Below are 6,772 nucleotides of genomic sequence, written 5' to 3' on the forward strand. Positions count from 1 at the left end.
TCTTAATAGGTATACAAAAGATAGAAAAACTCATTAATTGAAAAAAAGAAGGAAATTTTGAAAAACCCAAGTATTCATTATAACCTTTTTCCCATATTTTCTATTTAAACATTTTAATACTGAAAAATCTTCATTTGATTATCATATGAATATTATATACTGTTTCAGAGTGATAATATGATTATTATTTTGTTCAATTTTGTATGATTGTTATTCTTAAATGACAGGTTATCAATTGCATAGTTATGACTTATTCATAAATTCCAGTCTCTATATGTATTTCTGTAGACTGACATAAACTTGATATATATAACAATTTACAATAAGAGGAGAAAAGATTATAAAATATCACTAGGGAATGTCTAGAATGATATATGGCAAAAATCTAGCAAACAATCATCTCCATAAACTTTATCCTCTGTTCCAGGAATTTATGCCGATATTTCTGGAATGGATACTCTTATCCTAAAACTTTGAGACTCTATACCCTACAAAAATATTAAATATTACTTCCTATTAATTGAATTTAGATGTCAAAGATTAGATGTGGTAATGATGCAAAAATTAGTGCATGAGGCCACAAATTTTATGTTTTTCTTTTTCTGAGAAAATATTTTTGAGAACCAACAAGGTCTACTATAAACAAATCTACTGTAAATAAGGGAAAGAATGCAACCACTGTAAAAAGAAGCAAACAAAATACTGAGTTTGTTAAAAATTATTGTAAATGAAATATTATTCTAAGTAATAATTTATTACTATTTATTACTTAGAATATTCTAAGTAATTTAATTTACACACAACTCTATAAAGTTGTATTCTTTCCCTGCTTATTCAAAAGAGAAAACTGAGACATAAAGAAATAAAGTAACTTGAGCAATGAACATCCTCTGAGTTACATCATTTAAATTACAGAACATTACTCAGCATTCAGATAATGTGGATTTAAAAGCTGCTCTCTTAATTTAATAATCAGTATTCTAGACTTCATTAAAAAATGGCAAACATTAAATTTCTTTTGTAAACAAAACTTTGATAGTCTTAGTAAACTTGCAGCTGAATTAAAAAAATTTTTAACCTTTATTTGTTTTTGGGAGACAGGCAGAGTGCGAGCAGGGCAGGAACACAGAAAGAGGGAGACATAGAATCTAAAGCAGGCTCCAGACTCTGAACTGTCAGTATAGAGCCTGACACGGGGCTCTAGTCCACAAGCCCTGAGATCGTGACCTGAGCCAAAGTCAGACGCTTAACCAACAGAGCCACCCCAGGCACACTGCAACAGAATTTTAATTATACAATATTGTTTTCAATTCTTGATTTCCTTTTCATGTATTATGTCGCTTAGCAGCTTCATTAAATAGGTGTTGTCTTTTTGTATATCACTCCCAAATGTCACACAGTCAGGAGTACATTGTGCGGAAACATTTCTTTCCCTTGGTAGGTAGGTCGTCAGATATTCAATGTGTCAGTTATGCAAATTCTGACTATCCAAAAATTGTACAGGTAGTTATAGTATATATATCTTTCATTTGAATTGTGGATGATGACCCTTTTCTTCTGACAAATGATCTTACGACTCTTTATCCTGAGAAATGTCCAGTTCCTGATTCCAGTTGTGTATTGATTAAGGAAGCACGTCTGAAATTGACTCCATGAGACAATAGAAGGGCACACATTGCCCAAGGCAGGAGGGACCACCCTTGTAACACCCAATCAGGAAAGGCCAGCTAACATCTTTAACATTTCTAAGGGCAGGCCTAAAGATGGAGGCTAAGACTAGTCACAGGCTATGTGAGGGTCCTGGGCCCACTCTGTGATTGGTCAATACTCTAAATGTTGTGATTGGATCCCACCAAAAGTAACAAATACTCTAGGCAATGTGAATGGTTAAACCTGCTGTCAATAATATTGTATAATAATGATTGGATCACTGTATTTCCTGTAACTCCTCCTTCCCAAACTCATAAAAGCCCTACCCCCCCCTTTGTTCAGGGCTCTCAACATGGATCCACCCCACCGGTAAAGTCTGTGAGCTTGAGCTTAGGCCCGGCCAGCCTAAGCCCGTAATAAAACCGCCCTTTGCTTTTGCATGCGTGATTCGGCCTCCCTGGCGATCTCTGGTTTTGGGGGTGATATTAAAATCTGGGCATAACAGTGATAATTAGGAAATTCATATTTTTATTTACTCTTGTTGTCTAGTCAATGAAATTCGTCTGGGGGCTGGCATTAAATTCTAAATAGGTTAATTGATGTAGTTTTTTTGCAGATATAGTTGATTGTTCCAACAATAGCCATGCCACCCAAATGGAAATAATCAGATTTCCTCCATATTTTCCTCCAAATTTGGAATTAGAAAAAGAAAAGACAAAGTTTTAGGTAAGTAAATGAGAAATGCTGGCAACCAAATCATCTTCTATGTGTAGAAGAATGAAGGGCAGTAAGAGAGACTGTAACAAATATGCAGAATGAAGAAGAAACAGAAACAAAGTCTTCATGTTATTTTCCTTTATGGTGTCCAAGTTTCAGATTCATTAAAGTGGTCTCCATGGGTATCTGAGACTTCCAGAAGTTTTCTCTTTTGATTTAGTTATTTACTTAGCAGTGTTTTCACTGCAAATAATGGATTATAATTAATGCAATAATCATTTTCTGAGAATGTCTGGATGCCAAAGTAGCATTAGGTTGGCCTTAGGTTTTAGCAACCTCTAATCTCCATCAGTTGATGAAACCACTCTGAATAACAAAGAGTAAATACGATGGTTTAATATAGAAAATTGATGTTTTCTTTATATATATGCTATGCATAAAAACAGCTTTGGAAAAACTGCTATTTTAATTAATCTGTAACCATCAATGTAAGCAGTGCTTGCTATAAAAAATCTACCTTAAGACATGTTCCTAAGATTCCAACTTCTCATACATATTGATAAGTTGCAATCTCTCATACATAGAGTATCTAAATCTCCTTTGGTCAAAGAATATTAACCAGAAATGGGAATCTGCAAAAGCAAGTAGAAATGATTACCTAAGCCCATTCAAGTGTGATTTTCACTGGATGAAATATTTGTCTATAACTGCTTTTATAAAAAATAATTAGAAGTTATACTTACACTGGAAAAAAAAAAGCTAAATATCTAACTCACAAAGGAATTGTGATATCTGGCTATGCTAAAATGTTCCAAATACATCATCTGCCCCTGAGCCCACAAACTTAAAGAAAGAGATTAACCTGAGCTTAAAAAAATAGATTTGAAATGACTTGCTTTCATTTTTATAAATTGAGATATAATTGACATATAACATTATATTACTTTCAGTTGTAAAATGCAACATGCAACATAATGATTTGATATTTGTATGTTTTGTGAAATGATCACCATAAGTAACAGTTAACATCCATCATTGCACAGTTATACATTTTTGTTTGGTGAAAACGTTTAATATCTCCCTTTTTAGCACTTTGTAAATATACAATACAGTATTATTAACTATAGTCCCCAGGCTGTACATTGTATCCCCATAACTCACTCATTTTATAAATGTCAATTTGTATCTTTTGACCACCTTCATGGATTTCACCAGACACTCCTAACCCCCCTCCCCCACCTCTGGCGACCACAGATATGTCCTCTGTATCTATACACTTATGTTCAGTTCATTTGTTTGTTTTTTTGTTTTTGTTTTAGATTTCACATACATGTGAGATCAGAAGGTATGTGTTAAAAAGATTTGCTTTCTTGAAGGGAAGGACCTCATCTAAACCTGAGCAACCAGAGGAAAAAAAACACAGGTATTCAGAGGAGTTGGTGAGTGCAGGAGTTTCTTCTTCAAGCAGTGACCATAGCAGAATTCACTATTTTCACGGCTGTTGCAAAACAGGGTAGTATTGTGTTTTTGTCTGTTTGTTTCTTTTGAATGGGGAGAAACTAACAACAAGTCTACATGAAGAGAAAGGCAATCACTCTGGGTTAGATGCAATTTTGAGGAAAAACTTGCAAGCAAAACAAGTTGTTCTTTTGTTGACTAGTCAGAAAAAATCGGTCTATACTTTGCAAAGCTTACTCTTTGTTGAAGTCTTACCTCATGATCGAAATAATTTGAGATATACTGTTTGCAATGGTAGAACTGCTCCCGAACTAGTCACTGAATATTCCCATTAGGATTTCTTAGCTCCATAATAAATCCTTTATATCATCAAAAATGGGTCAAAAGCATTTGTAGTTCTGTTTCTTGTATTCCTTGCAGTACATGTATGCAAAATTATGGTCCAAAGTAATAACAAAGCAAACATCTAAGTGATGAATTTATGAGAAACAGGAAATGCTCACTCTCAGAATATATCTCCTAGATGGTCTGATGATGTTTAAAAAATGTTAGAAATTCATCCTCTTAATTTGTATTAATTTTGTATTCAGATTTTCCTTGTGTATAAAATGGATAAAGTTGGAAATTTTACCATATTAATCTTCTTTCACCTGGTAATACTATTAGATATTCTTGCCCAGCAAGACAGGTGCCCGCTTGAACAGCTGTGGGAAGTGGAGACAAATGTGCAGTACTGGAGTAGAAAATGAAAAAAAAACTATTTTTCTAGGAAACATACTTGTCTCTAGGTTTCTCTGACACTATATTTTTTTCTTCATTGTCTTTTCTTTCTACACCTTCCTTTTTGTCAATTTCTTAACTTCAACTACTAATCCCAATAAGAAATGCCCCCAATCCTTTGTCTCTATTCTTGACCTTTCAGTGTCCATAGTTCTTCATGCCCACTGCTTCCTGTACATTACCATTTTGGAAAACAGTTTACAATATTAGTTTAGAACACATTGAACTCCCCCTGGTGAAACTCTCAAATCAGGCAAGTTCATTGTATCAGTTAGGGTTCTCCAGGGAAGCAGAACCATCAGATAGAGAGAGAGGAAGATACTTTTTTAAAAAAGTTTCTTCCTAAGGAGTTGGCTTACATGATTGCAAGGGCTGGAAAACCCAAAACCCACAGTGCATCTTTTGTAGATTATTCTCATAATAATATTTTATAACATATACTAATGCAGCTCACTTTGTACACTGATCTTGTCTTTGGCCACCTTGCTACAGTTTCTTACGATTCTAATATTTTTATCTACTCATTCTTTGTCTTCTAGGTAGACAATTACATCACATGCAAATAATGAAAATCTTTCCTTTACTTCAGATAGTTAGAACACAGTGCTTGGCTGCATGACTTGGTTTGGCTATTGGGATGTTATTGAACATGATGGGAGCAGAAGCTTAAAATATGGATGTACAGTTGGACCAGTCTTCTGAACTCCTATCTTTAGCCATGAGAAGACCATGCCTTGAATAGCCATTGTTCCAAGGAAGATGAAAGACATGAGTTGCAGATCTGGATTCAACCCATGGCTTGGAGCAAGCCTAGCCAAGCCCAGCTTGTATCAGCCAAACCTCAGCAAAGTGAGATATAAATGTTTATTGTGGCATGTCCCTGAAATTATGTGGTAGTTCTAGCAACAGCAGACTACTACAACATTGAACATCCCATTATGGGACAGTGCTCCCCTGTCAATAAATGTTTCTCACCAACCTTAAAAAAAAAAATCCACAGTGCAAGCCAAAAGGCTGGAAATTCATTAAGAGTTGACTTTACAGTCTTATCTCCAAAATCTGTAGGACAGGTCAGCATGCTGGAAACTCAGAGGGTTATCATGTTGCAATCTTGAGACAGAATAGCTTCTTCAAGAAATCTGAGTCTTTTAAGACCTTCAACTGACTGGGGGTACCTGGATGGCTCAGTTGGTTAAGCAACTGACTTCACCACATGTCACGATCTTGCAGTTTTTCATGATCTCACAGTTAGTGGGGTCAAGCATCATGTAGGGCTTTATGCTGACTGAGGAGCCTGGAATCTGCTTCAGATTCTGTGTCTCCCTCTGTCTCTTCCCTTCCCCTGCTTGTTCTCTCTCTGTCTCTATCTCGGTCTCTGTCTCTCTCAGAAATAATAAGTGAATAAACTTAAAAAAAAATCCTCTACTGATGGGATTAGGCCCACTTACATGATAAAGAGTAAACTTCTTTAATTAAAGTCAACTATAAACAGATAGCTTTGAAAGCAACATCTACACTACTTTTTGATGGAATAACTGGCCAACAGACTTTAGCTAAATTGATGTATAAAAATTAATTCTCACAAGTTATGTTTTTAGCAAGTTAAATATTGCATCCCCAAATTAACTGTTTGACGTACTATCGTTTTAGGTTTTAATAGTTTGCCAAGACATCAAACATCATATATAATAAGACTAACAGAATGTTTCTATTAATGAAAAATAAATCTTAATATTTTTTCAAATATTACATACAATGTATGGTTTAAAAGATTAAAGATTTAAGGTAGCCTCCAGTATAACATAATTTATGAACTGCATGTATTCTATCTTTGGGAAATTTGTTTGAAATTGTTTAACAGATATTTATTTTCTTCTAAAGATAAAGGTCTATTGTTAGCAATTTCCTAAATGCTGTACAATTATTTTAACTACAATCTACCTTTCATCACTATCAGTTGGTTTCTTGTTACATGCCTTCAAAACCCCAAAACAGTTCTATAGATGTGGGTGGGTGATGCTCTTGATGAGAGCTGACAAATGCTGGATGCAGTGTGATAATATTACTGTTCTGGCCAAACTCACAAAGGCTGACTCTTTGAACCTTCCAAACAATGCAAACTAAATGTCAATTATTTTTTCCCCCTAAATTTATCTTACATGTCTAG

The sequence above is a fragment of the Suricata suricatta genome, chromosome 4 (assembly GCF_006229205.1).
Source record: "Suricata suricatta isolate VVHF042 chromosome 4, meerkat_22Aug2017_6uvM2_HiC, whole genome shotgun sequence".
Taxonomy (NCBI): Eukaryota; Metazoa; Chordata; class Mammalia; order Carnivora; family Herpestidae; genus Suricata; species Suricata suricatta.